Source organism: Doryrhamphus excisus, chromosome 3 (assembly GCF_030265055.1).
Source record: "Doryrhamphus excisus isolate RoL2022-K1 chromosome 3, RoL_Dexc_1.0, whole genome shotgun sequence".
NCBI classification, from domain to species: Eukaryota; Metazoa; Chordata; class Actinopteri; order Syngnathiformes; family Syngnathidae; genus Doryrhamphus; species Doryrhamphus excisus.
This window is the reverse complement of record NC_080468.1, coordinates 30,482,566-30,494,356: the sequence shown is the minus strand read 5'-3', so window position 1 is coordinate 30,494,356 and position 11,791 is coordinate 30,482,566. Positions and strand designations below refer to the sequence as shown.

Below are 11,791 nucleotides of genomic sequence, written 5' to 3'. Positions count from 1 at the left end.
CGCCCGATCTCGTCCGATCTCGGAAGTTAAGCAGGGGCGGGCCTGGTTAGTACTTGGATGGGAGACCGCCTGGGAATACCAGGTGCTGTAAGCATTTTATGGTTTCTGCTCTTGCCTGACAGCAGAGGGCGCTGTTTGACACTTTTTGCTGGAGTCTAGTTTGGCCTGCGTCGCCTTCAAATAGGATATTTTCAGTTGACCTGGCAGCTTACGGCCATACTACCCTGAAAACGCCCGATCTCGTCCGATCTCGGAAGCTAAGCAGGGGCGGGCCTGGTTAGTACTTGGATGGGAGACCGCCTGGGAATACCAGGTGCTGTAAGCTTTTTATTGTTTCTGCTCTTGCCTGACAGCAGAGGGCGCTGTTTGACACTTTTTGCTGGAGTCTAGTTTGGCCTGCGTCGCCTTCAAATAGGATCTTTTCAGTTGTCCTGGCAGCTTACGGCCATACTACCCTGAAAACGCCTCATCTCGTCCGATCTCGGAAGCTAAGCAGGGGAGGGCCTGGTTAGTACTTGGACGGGAGACCGCCTGGGAATACCAGGTGCTGTAAGCTTTTTATGGTTTCTGCTCTTGCCTGACAGCAGAGGGCGCTGTTTGACACTTTTTGCTGGAGTCCAGTTTGGCCTGCGTCGCCTTCAAATAGGATCTTTTCAGTTGCCCTGGCAGCTTACGGCCATACTACCCTGAAAACGCCCAATCTCGTCTGATCTCTGAAGCTAAGCAGGGGCGGGCCTGGTTAGTCCTTGGATGGGAGACCAACTGGGAATACCAGGTGCTGTAAGCCTTTTATGGTTTCAGGATTCCAACCTGTGCGGGGAAACCCCATTGGATTTCGAGTCCAACGTCTTAACCTCTCGGCCACCGTGACTCCTTGGAAAAGACCAATGGGGGCAGGTGACCCCATTGTCCTAGAACCAAAATTTTGCTGATCTCAAGGATCAGCTGGCAACATGTGCATGGGAGGAAGACACATGGTTTGTGTGAGAGGCTACACAAGTCTTTCCACTTCTAGATAAAAGCCAGGCACCTCACATTGTTTCCATAAAGTACCAAGGGATTGTCCTGTTGCCCTTGTATTTTGTGGGCAAAAAGGAGGCGTTTGCAAGTGGACCTCAGACCCTATCACTGGTCACCTGAACGGGGACTTGAATCCACTCAGATCAAAAGTCTAATGTTCAGGTGACTGGCTCAAACTTTGTCTTGTCTGACCACTCTTTTGTCCAGAAGATATTTGGGTAATGTGGTCTGTTTTCTTAAACCTGCAAATGTCCAAATACACAAGGGTATTGTCTTTGTGGTCTTTTGAGCATTGTAGTACATGTGACATGTATACTACATATGACATCAGAAATGATGGGTCTTTATTCAACAGAAGAAGAACAACATTTCTTTTAAATAACAGCATAGGAGCTGCTGAAACACAGAGAAGGCACTGCTGGGATTTGAACCCAGGATCTCCTGTGTACTAGACATGTCTGTCAAAAAATCACAACAGTATACAGTGTCTTCTCTTAAGGGCCCCTGCTTACCAGTTGATGGGGTTTGACTTGATTCCTTTTAACATAAAAGCATTCCGTCGTCTCTTAATCTATAATCCTGGCTGACGCTTTTGCAAAAGATAATATTTTCAAGCAGAGCTTCTGTGTTTCACCAGACCTGTGCAGAAACAAACTGAAATCTGTGACTTGATCAACCTAACTTCTGATCAAATGTGTTAGACCATGGAAGCTGGAATGTGCTTTTGAAAAGTCATTGACACGCAGTTTGCCATTTGGGAACCACACAAGTGCTGTGCAAGAGTGGAGCGCAAACATGAATGAACAGTGACACTGGTGACATCCAGAGAACGTCCCTGGGTGGGCTCGAACCACCAGCCTCCCGGTTAACAGCCGAGCGCGCTGACCGATTGCGCCACAGAGACGCACACACTGACAACTTCTGTTCAGTTGAAGCCATATGAACGCATGCTATGCGTCCAGCATGCCCTTTGTTTTGGATGTGACTCGCACCTTCTGGTGTAAAAATCGAGGCATTGCAAACCAGGACACCAGCTTTACTCTTTGATGAACGCAAAGTATTTTTGGGTACAATCCAGGGGTCTTGTGCTCTCACGGAAATGGCTCTGTCTTTTTTCAACATGAGTTGAGACGAAATGTATTAAAATAGACAGACTGCATTGGTCACTCAATCAGAATTTCTCAGTTTGCCAATTTCAGACTGTGTGACAAAGAATCAAGTCAAACTCCATCGACAGGATGGACAGGGAACAACAAAGCAGGGAAGATAAGGGATAGGGAGGAGAGGGGAAAGATGCGACCGCCTTTGTTGAGAGCCAGCGAAGAAGCTCTCATCTCTGCAAGGTCAAGTACAGTATGCCAGAAGATTTTACCTTGTGAGTTGTCCTCATTCCATAAAGGCCTGGATAGCTCAGTTGGTAGAGCATCAGACTTTTAATCTGAGGGTCCAGGGTTCAAGTCAGGCGGTGAAGGTCGGCCCCTTCCCTGAATAACTTGTTTAAGTAAACCTTTTCGACCAAGCACCTTTGCGATCTTCCAGGACTGTGGGTAAACGCCATTCTCAATAATTAAATTGAAGATACAGTGCGAGACAGGCACTTTGACCAGCTTAGCCACAGCGCCAGCTGTGCATCTGGCACCAACACAAAAAAAAACAGTTCGCCAATGGGGGAAAATGTTCATACAAGGGAGGGAGTCCAAAGTCCAACACGTGTGAATTGAGAGTCCCTGGGTGGGCTCGGTTATCAAACTCGCTCCCAAGGAAATGTTGGAACTTGGGAAAGCATTAAGAATGGCAATGGTATGTTTACAGACCACGGACTCCTCCTAAATTTAGATACATAGCCTTATCCATGCCAAAACCACACAACAACCTTGACCAAATCCTGACTGACATAACTGACTTGGTACATAATCACCGTCTCAACGGAACTGAATTAGCCCAACTGTTGACATTGACCACAGGCTCCAAGTATGGTGCTTTTTGTACGGCCATTTAGCCAATTTGGCCAAAGGGGAATTCAGAACACCCTCGTGGCCCATTGCCATTTTTATGGTACCTGGCGACTTCAACCAGTGAACTCCACTGTACCGCTTATCCTCATCGACGGACTGTATTCCCCACCCTTTACCAGCATGGGGACATTCCAACCCAAGATGAGAACACACTGGACCAGGTACACAGCAACATAGTACGTGGCACAGACACAGCTTCACCCTACCCCCACTTTTAGCCCAGACTGAAAAAGCAGAGAACCCCCTTTGCAGCTGAAATTGCTCAGTTGGGAGAGCGTTGGATTGAATCTCTAAAGGTCCCTGGTTCAATCCCAGTTTTCAGCACAATAGCTGTTTACATCAGCCAATGACATATTAAGAACAGACAAGTGCAGTTGGGAGGTGACATACAGAATCCTGATGCATATCATGTTACAATCAGACACAAACAGGATGTAGGACCCGACCTTGAGTTTGCGCAAATGTTCACAGAATTAGGTCTGCAAAGTGTTCAGCTGATGCACATTTACTGGAAAGGAAAATGGGCTTTTGTCACGGTAGCCATGCCGACACGAGCTAAAATGTTTCTCCCGCCAGGACAACACCCACATGAAATTCAAGCTTTGCTCGCAGACGAAAAAGAACCAGCTGGAATGAGCAATCTGCACCTCCAAGTCTGAGTTTATGGTTCTTGCCCAGAAAAGCATAGCTCACAGCCGTAATTGTATAGTGGTTCCTACTCTGTGTTGTGGCCGCAACAACCCCGGCCGATTCAGGGTCATGGCAGGTGTGTGTTGCTTTTGTAATTGTATTGTCTGAAAAGACAAGATTGTCTGTCCACTTGAAGTGTGGTGATGTAAAAGTACACTAGTTTTGACCACACCTGTTATTTTAGTAAACATTATTAGCATGCAATGAATCAAAGTATAAGGTACGATGTCGGATATCAAGAACGCTTTTGTTGGCAAAAAAAAGCCATAACATATCATTTCGACAATACGGGTATCAAACCCGCTATTTCTTGCATGTAGAGCAAGAACTCTAGCCTTTGAGTTAAATCCCCCCGCTGCACAGGAAGGCTGCCACAATTTCTGCAACACCAAAACACTAATTAAGATGTGTCATTTTGAGTCAACAAGACAATGTCCACAAAGGAGATGAGGTGACCGAGAGGTTAAGGTGATGGACTGCTAATCCATTGTGTTCTGCACGCATGGGTTCGAATCCCATCCTCATCGGACTATACTAATGCACCAGTTTTGACACCACCTGTGTTTTTAGGAAACATCATTAGAATGCAATTAATCCAAGCATCCGGTACGATGTGGGAGATTGAGAATGCTTTTTTGGCAAGAAAAAGGCATAATATACCATTTGGAGAATGCAGGCATCGATTCCACTTCATCTCACATGCGAAGTGAGCACTCTACCATTTGTGGTCCTACAAGAATGGGATTTGTTTTTGTGTACTTCGAATGAAATGTTTTCCGCATGTTGCAGAATTTTCCACAGGAAAGAAATCTTTAAGATGTATCACCAAAAGAGCTGAACCGCCCAATGTGGGGCTCGAACCCACGACCCTGAGATTAAGAGTCTCATGCTCTCCCGACTGAGCTAACCGGGCATTTTTCTGCCACAATATCACTTTTTAATTTGTTTGAATTGATGTGGTCTTCTTGATGTTTGATCAATTCCACACCCAACCTAGTTTCTCAGGGAACAAAGGAGGGAGAGGTTCAGTCATAGCTGAGAACTTTGGAAGTGTAGTCATCTTAACCCTCCTGTTATGTTCATTTGCCAGGAACATGTGTTCCCGGGTCAGTTTGCATGTTTATTTATCTGAAAGATGTCCAACACCAAAAAAATCCCCACAAGCATTGTTAGTTATTCACTACTAACTCCATTACTAACTATTCTATCAATGTTTAGAGCAATGGTGTACCTTACCTCTCACAGGTAGTGGTTTAATTAATTTTAATTAATTAATTAATTAATTAATTGAATGAATCAGAGGCATCATGACCAGTCTGCATCAAAACATTATCTGAAATCCTGTGGCAGGTTTCTGGCATTGATTCTTAATTCAGTTGCCATCCCTGATAGATGGTAATGGTAATGGTAATCATGCCCGCGTGGCAGGCGAGTCTCTTTGCTTGTCTGACGTCTGTGTCGCATCCTGATTGGCTGGCAGCAAATGTCAACAACACGCGCGCGGCCCCCGCTTGGCAAGTGAGAATTCTACCACTGAACCACCAATGCCACGTGGGGACACACTGTAAGAGAAAAAAAATTCAACTGTCAAGTGGATGAGCCTCTGCAAAGTGGCGCTGAATGACAACACATCACAATGTCATACTCTTTGGATTCAAGCACCTTCTGGCGTAATGGGATCCGCAACAATCACGTCAGCTGTGGATGCAACGTCAATTCGTTCTTGAAGGGCAAGTGACAAAAAGAAGTACATGGTTCACAAATCAGCTGCCAAAGTTTCACTGACCAAGCACCCAGGCACTGCTGGGATTTGAACCCAGGATCTCCTGTTTACTAGACAGGCACTTTGACCAGCTTAGCCACAGTGCCAGCAGTGCATCGGGCACCAACACAAAAACAGTTCGCCAATGGGGAAAAATGTTCATACAAGGGAGGGAGTCCAAAGTCCAACAAATATGTGAATTGAGAGTCCCTGGGTGGGCTCGAACCACCAACCTCTCAGTTAACAGCCAAACGTGCTGACCAATTGCGCGACAGAGACTACAACAGCATGACAGGTTTCACTAAGTGCTGTCCACCTTAACTCTCGGGTGGTCCGGTCTGTTACGTTTCAGGTGTCATTCTGAATACTGTCCTTTAGCAGGAAAAGAGCCTTTGTACTTTTACAACATGAGCTCTAAAGAAAGGTACAAGCTAAGATATACTGCATTGGCCGGGAATCGGACCCGGGCCTCCCGCTTGGCAAGCAAGAATTCTACCACTGAACCACCAATGCCACATTGGGAAACACTGTCGGAGAACAAATTAAATTGTCGAGTGGATGTGCCTCTGCAAAGTGGCGCTGAATGACAAAACATCACAACACACGCACGGGATGCCAGGGGAGGCCGAGTACTAACAGAGCTGAGCGAGAGGGCATAAGAAAAAAAATTGTGACCTTGTGGTGGTTACCCGGCAGCACCAAGGATGTGGCGCACGTCTGATGCGTAATGCATGCCAGGTGATGTTCATCTAGCGAGCGGACATTCTTGTGGGGGACAAGCTCAACAGTAGGAATGTTGAGAGAACTGACCAGTCCGCTATCAATGAAGTTCTCGTCCGCCCCAGAGTCAATTAATGCTGTGGTAGGAGAAGCTTCCCCCGCCCAGGATATCGTACCTTCCACCAGAAGTCGGCCCACCAAAGCGGATGACGCAGCCGGTGTGGTTGGAGCAGGCAGTGCCAGCAGCTGGGGAATATCCTTGGTGGAGGAAGAGCGTTGGCGTGCTGGGCGAACTGGACAGCGGGAAATTGTGTGTAGGACTCCCACAGTACAGGCACAGCCACAGGCGTTGACGGTGACTTCTCTCCACTGACGTAAGGCGACTGGCTCCCAGTTGCATGGGGACGACACTCCTGACGTCATCAGACGGCGCTCCGTGTTTTGTCTGAGTCACGGCTGGTGTGTGTTGCTTTTTGTTGTTTTCTTGCCTGAAAGGACTTCTCGCTCGACCCAATTTTACTCTTGGCGAAACACTGATAATCCAGAACATAGCCTTAAACTGCAGGTGCATTAGTTGGAGGGCTCGTGGCCACCTGGTCACCTGAACAGGGACTTGAATCCCGGACACTCAGATCAAAAGTTTAATGTTCAGGTGATTGGCTCAACCTTTGTCCAGAAGATATTAGGCTTGTCCATGTGGTCAGTTTAAGACCTCTGTCGATCTTGGAGGTGGCCATTTCGGGACAGGGGCTTCTTCATCTCTGCAAGGTCAAGTACAGTATGCCAGAAGATTTTGCCTTGTGAGTTGTCCTCATTCATCAAGGCCCTGGATAGCTCAGTTGGTAGAGCATCAGACTTTTAATCTGATTGTCCAGGGTTCAAGTCCCTGTTCAGGCAGAGAAGAGTAGACCCCACATTACCAGCATGGGGACATACCAACCCAAGATGAGAACACACTGGGCCAGGTACACAGCAACATATGTGGCAGAAACACAGCTTCAACCTGGCCCCTCTTTTAGCCTCTACTGAAAAAGCGGAACACCACCTTTGCAGCTGAAATCGCTCAGTTGGGCGAGTGCGAGAATTAAGATTTAAAGGTCCGTGGTTCAGGATTTGGAAGCGTTCAGCCAAATCATGCGGGCAAGACGCGAAAAGATGAACATTTCCAGGGCCGAGGCCAAAGCTTTAAAAGAATTAAGAACAAACAGACAAATCGTAATCAAACCAGCAGATAAAGAGAGCGCGGTGGTGATTTTGGGACGAGAACAGTACACCCAAGAGGTTTATCGACAGCTGAACGATCAAAGATATAGAAAACTACAAAATCCAATTGTTCGGCAGACAATGCCAATGGTACGAGAGATCGTGTATAAATTGTATTATAAAAAGTTCATCCTAACCATCAGAAATAAGTTCAGACAATGGTCCGGCGTTCGTGCATAAAGTAGGGTTAGCCTAACCCTAACCCTAACCCAAACCCAAACCCAAACCATATTGTACAACAACTGCGAATAAAACAAAGGTTCGGGTTTGTCTATCATCCCCAGTCCCAGGGAATGGTAGAACGAGTAAATGGGACACTCAAAGCCAAGCTCAATAAAATCTGTGCTAGCGCAAAGTTAAATTGTGCGGATGCACTAACAATTGCATTAATGAGCTATCGCATGCAAACTAACAGAATTACACATCTAACACCGCATGAGATGCTTACGGGTCGACCCATGCCAGCACTGCATTTGAGAGGGCCTTATAAAGGGCCCCCACTTGAGCAGTTGCAAAATGAATTGACTATATAAAATATGTTAACTGCCATACATGGAGCTATCTATGTGCAGGAGAAAAAAAGGGTTCCTGAGTCGACAAAGGTGACTTGGTGGTGCCAAGCAACCAGGTGTACATCAAAGTGTACAGGCGAAAGTGGCACGAGCCAAGACGATTGGGACCCTATAAGGTGGTTGAGCAGCCTTACCTATTTCCCAATCCGGACGATCGTGAGGATGATGGCACTGACTCAGAGGACTCGATGAGCCATGAGGTATGACTGTTGCTATGATTGGCAAGGGAGCCGGACCTGGAGCTGAACATCACCATCTTTAAGTCACTATGCGAGTCCTCTCCACGAACTATGCTGATATTGCTTGAGAAACCGCCATGCCATGGACAGGACTGATCTAGAAGGGCAAGGGACTTGACGGGACTGAACAACAATGCACTCACTTACAGTTAATAAGTGTGGGTAATACCAGTCAATCAGTAGTAACACGTGTACTGGTTCAGTTGTTCAGCACTACTTACTATGTTAGGAGTATATCAGTCACTCACTATTCCAGTTGCCTTATACAGTACTTTAGAGCATTAAGGACTTTACACGGTCACTATAGACACAAAGGTGTGTTTTGTTTAGATTTGTTTTGCAGTTAGATTCCATTTATATATTAAAGGGTGTAGTGGATATGTTATTTATGTAACTCATAAATTGCAATAGTCACCAGACACTCAAATAGTAAGCATAGGGTCAGAGTTAGGAAGGGAATGTTCCAGCGAAGTTGGCGCCAACCAAGGGAACCCGCCGACTGAGCCATTCCGGAGGACCGCCCTCCTCCTACATGTGATGTGGCAAGTCACCACCTCATCTCGACGAAAGGAGCCCCTCATTACAAAGGGTCCCTCCAGATGAGACAGTTTGTACAGAGGCACAATAATCCTCTGGGCGGTGAAAATGTGAGCAGAAACATTGCTCTTAACCAATTCTGCTCTCGCCCTGGGCCTTGAATCCCAGACCACAACACTTCCCCTTCCCCAGGCCCATGTTCCAGGAGGGCAGCGAGATCCCCTTGAATGTCATATGTGAATTCTCTTCGGAAATGGTAACGCGCCAAGGGGCCAAGACTGGACCAAGAGACATTATTTGTTGTTTTGGGAGTTTGGTACCCCCAAAAGGGGGGAATATATTGTAAAATGACTACTCTTTTGCACATTGCATATGACTTTTCTTCTTGGTAAACTCTAGTTGAACTTAAGAGGGCTACGTGACTTGGGGAGGCCAACCTGACCTGATTGTTACACAAGATGTTTTCAGATGTTTGGAGTCCAAGATGTTCTGCCAAAATACTTAGGTCCAGTCAGGAGGCATGACCAGATAGGGACTGAATTCTGGAAATCCACGTCATCGTTATTGTTCATGAGGTCCATATAAGTGCTGTTTTAAATAAACAAGAGCACCCTTTCCCGACAACTGCAGACGTGGTTCGTGTTGCATTACTTGCCAACAAGAGGAACCCGACGAGTACGGGGACCAGCTGTCCCTGCACCTGGACCTGATGGCGCGAGGGGAAGTGGTTTCCCCCATGGACCCGCCCCCCTCCCCGGCAACAGAGGCCCTCTGCCGTTGGGAGTCAGAGAACTTACTTGACGACACCCCACTGCTGACTTCCACGCCGCCAACGAAATCACCTGTGGAAAAAGAAGGCCAATGGGAAGAGCTGCTGGCAGACATCAGTTTCGACAGCTCTATGTCCGGCTCAATTGGCGGGCGCCAAAAGCAACTGGTCCAGCGACATTGGAACACCACCAGGAAAATGGTCGACCGGAAACTTACCGTGTGGAAGAAATTTGTCATCCTGGGAGATTCTAACGTGTCCCGGTTCCCACCACATGACTTCCCAGATCTGCAGGTTGACAGCTTTCCGCGGGGCCACCTTTAGGAGTAGCCGAGGCGCTACTCGCCAAGGCAGTCATTCACACCAAGGTGGAAAAACTGGTGTTGTCCTTCGGGATCAACAGTAGAACTCAGAAATTCAAAGAGACCACCTCCAGGCAGTTGCAGGCACTTTGGAAAGAGGCCAAGCGGGTCTTCCTGGAGGCGGCAGTTTTCATCCCATTAGTTAACCACTCACCATACTAATGCCTACTGAGAACCCTCAATGAGTATATTGAGGATAGACTACCGTCCATCCCGCTTCTGCAGGACAATCTGTTCCACACAGACCCAGACTGCATACCCAGACCACGTCCACTGCTGAAGCAATGCTCAGGCATTGGACACGATTTTTAAACTTGTAGGCCCCCAAAGGACAAAGTCCCTGGGGGGTCCCAAGTTTCACTAAATTGCCAAAATGTTAAAGTGTTATCCCCCAGTTTCAATCCATCCGGAGCACAATTATCCCTGTTATCCAAAGGCCTACCTTTTATACCTACCCAATCAGAAAACAAGAATTATAAATTGGAAAACACAAAAGACCACTTTGGGATGTGCAAGAATATCATAGACGGCTTAGACTTATTGAATTTTTCGGTAGAGAAGAAGAAGAAAAAAGCGCATAGCCAAAGTTCCATCCCCCCTCGATTTGCCTCCCCCCCCCCACTTAACACAATCTCCCCCGCCCTACACACCCTAATTAGAAAAGATAGGGAACTAGCCGAACAAAAACCTGAGGAAAAGGATAAACTAACCAAAAGGGAAAGAGCCGCACTAAAGGAATTGAATAGGGATAGCTCCATAGTTATCAAACCGGTGGACAAGGGATCATCTATAGTAATTCTTAGCAGAGAACAGTACGTCTGGGAGGGACAAAGACAATCAGGGGACCCCACTTATAAAAAACTTACACAACCCATGTATACACAAACGATACCCCTAGTTCGAAAAATCATCAAAGAACTCATCTATCAAAAATCCATCAAAACCCGAGACTTGGAATCCCCCACACCACATTCCCCGGGTAGACCAATTGTATCGGATTGTGGTAGTGAAACATATGGTACGGCTATATTTATTGACTTCTATCTTAACCCACTCTCCAACAAACATTTGGCTTATGTGAAAGATACCTACAATTTTGTCGAGTTAGTCCAAAAAAATTAAATTTCTTCTTTTTTTCGCTAGACGTGGACAATATGTACACGAATATCGATACCAAGAGGGGCCTAGAAGCTGTCAAATACATATTTGATGAATACCCTGACAGGACAAGACCCCAGAAACAACTTTTACAATTATTGGAAATTAACCTCACTGGAAATGATTTTGAATTTAACTCAGAGTACGTCCAGTGGCTGGGCTTGTTGTGGGCGACCTGATGAGACCACCACTTAGCATGTGGCATGTGCGAGAGACTAGTCCGGGCGAGACCGGTGCAACTCATACTTACCTGGCAGGGGAGATACCATGATCAAGAAGGTGGTTCACCCAGGGTCGAGCCATTGCACATGGGTTGAGCTGACCTCTGCGAATTCCCCAAACGTGGGAATCTCGACTGCATAATTTGTGGAAGTGGGGGACTGTGTTTGCGCTCTCCCCTTATCCTGTGTTTAAAACAAGAGGCAGGTGCAGCACCGCGCTGAGCTCCTTGGCTTGCGAGTGCAGCCAGACCAAGCAAGAAACGACCAGCCCAGCACTACCAATGCTTGCTGAAAATGTCTGCCCGTCCGCGGGAGACAACCAACCAGCCATGAGGCCGATCTGCTCTCAGTCAGGAAACCTCAATGAGAAACGGCGACAAGACAGAGAAAGGGGCGTCGGCAACCATTTCGATTGATCTGAGTCTAAAGTTCAAGGTTTGCTCACAGGCAAATTTGAAGCAGC

General features: G+C 46.9%; 10 non-coding genes and 1 pseudogene across 10 annotated transcripts in view; 7 read left to right on the top strand and 4 right to left on the bottom strand.

Annotated features, from left to right (window-relative positions):
- LOC131126648 (5S ribosomal RNA) overlaps nucleotides 1–94 on the top strand; it is a 119-nt gene extending 25 nt beyond the window's left edge. The window contains exon 1 of the ribosomal RNA XR_009129225.1: nucleotides 1–94. This exon is cut by the window's left edge and continues 25 nt beyond it. This is a non-coding gene — a ribosomal RNA (5S ribosomal RNA).
- Nucleotides 95–206: 112 nt separating this feature from the next.
- LOC131126670 (5S ribosomal RNA) lies at nucleotides 207–325 on the top strand. Its single transcript, XR_009129247.1, has one exon. It is a non-coding gene; the product is annotated as a 5S ribosomal RNA (ribosomal RNA).
- Nucleotides 326–437: 112 nt separating this feature from the next.
- Nucleotides 438–556, top strand: LOC131126684 (5S ribosomal RNA). Its single transcript, XR_009129260.1, has one exon. It is a non-coding gene; the product is annotated as a 5S ribosomal RNA (ribosomal RNA).
- A 112-nt stretch (nucleotides 557–668) lies between these two features.
- Nucleotides 669–787, top strand: LOC131126696 (5S ribosomal RNA; annotated as a pseudogene).
- Nucleotides 788–1,850: 1,063 nt separating this feature from the next.
- trnan-guu (transfer RNA asparagine (anticodon GUU)) lies at nucleotides 1,851–1,924 on the bottom strand. The gene has a single exon. It is a non-coding gene; the product is annotated as a tRNA-Asn (tRNA).
- Nucleotides 1,925–4,170: 2,246 nt separating this feature from the next.
- trnas-gcu (transfer RNA serine (anticodon GCU)) lies at nucleotides 4,171–4,252 on the top strand. Its single transcript has one exon. It is a non-coding gene; the product is annotated as a tRNA-Ser (tRNA).
- Nucleotides 4,253–4,565: 313 nt separating this feature from the next.
- trnak-cuu (transfer RNA lysine (anticodon CUU)) lies at nucleotides 4,566–4,638 on the bottom strand. Its single transcript has one exon. It is a non-coding gene; the product is annotated as a tRNA-Lys (tRNA).
- An 882-nt stretch (nucleotides 4,639–5,520) lies between these two features.
- trnat-agu (transfer RNA threonine (anticodon AGU)) lies at nucleotides 5,521–5,594 on the bottom strand. The gene has a single exon. It is a non-coding gene; the product is annotated as a tRNA-Thr (tRNA).
- A 335-nt stretch (nucleotides 5,595–5,929) lies between these two features.
- trnag-gcc (transfer RNA glycine (anticodon GCC)) lies at nucleotides 5,930–6,000 on the bottom strand. Its single transcript has one exon. It is a non-coding gene; the product is annotated as a tRNA-Gly (tRNA).
- A 1,030-nt stretch (nucleotides 6,001–7,030) lies between these two features.
- Nucleotides 7,031–7,104, top strand: trnak-uuu (transfer RNA lysine (anticodon UUU)). The gene has a single exon. It is a non-coding gene; the product is annotated as a tRNA-Lys (tRNA).
- Nucleotides 7,105–11,349: 4,245 nt separating this feature from the next.
- Nucleotides 11,350–11,508, top strand: LOC131126866 (U1 spliceosomal RNA). The gene has a single exon (XR_009129384.1). It is a non-coding gene; the product is annotated as a U1 spliceosomal RNA (small nuclear RNA).
- The last annotated feature ends 283 nt before the right edge of the window (nucleotides 11,509–11,791 follow it).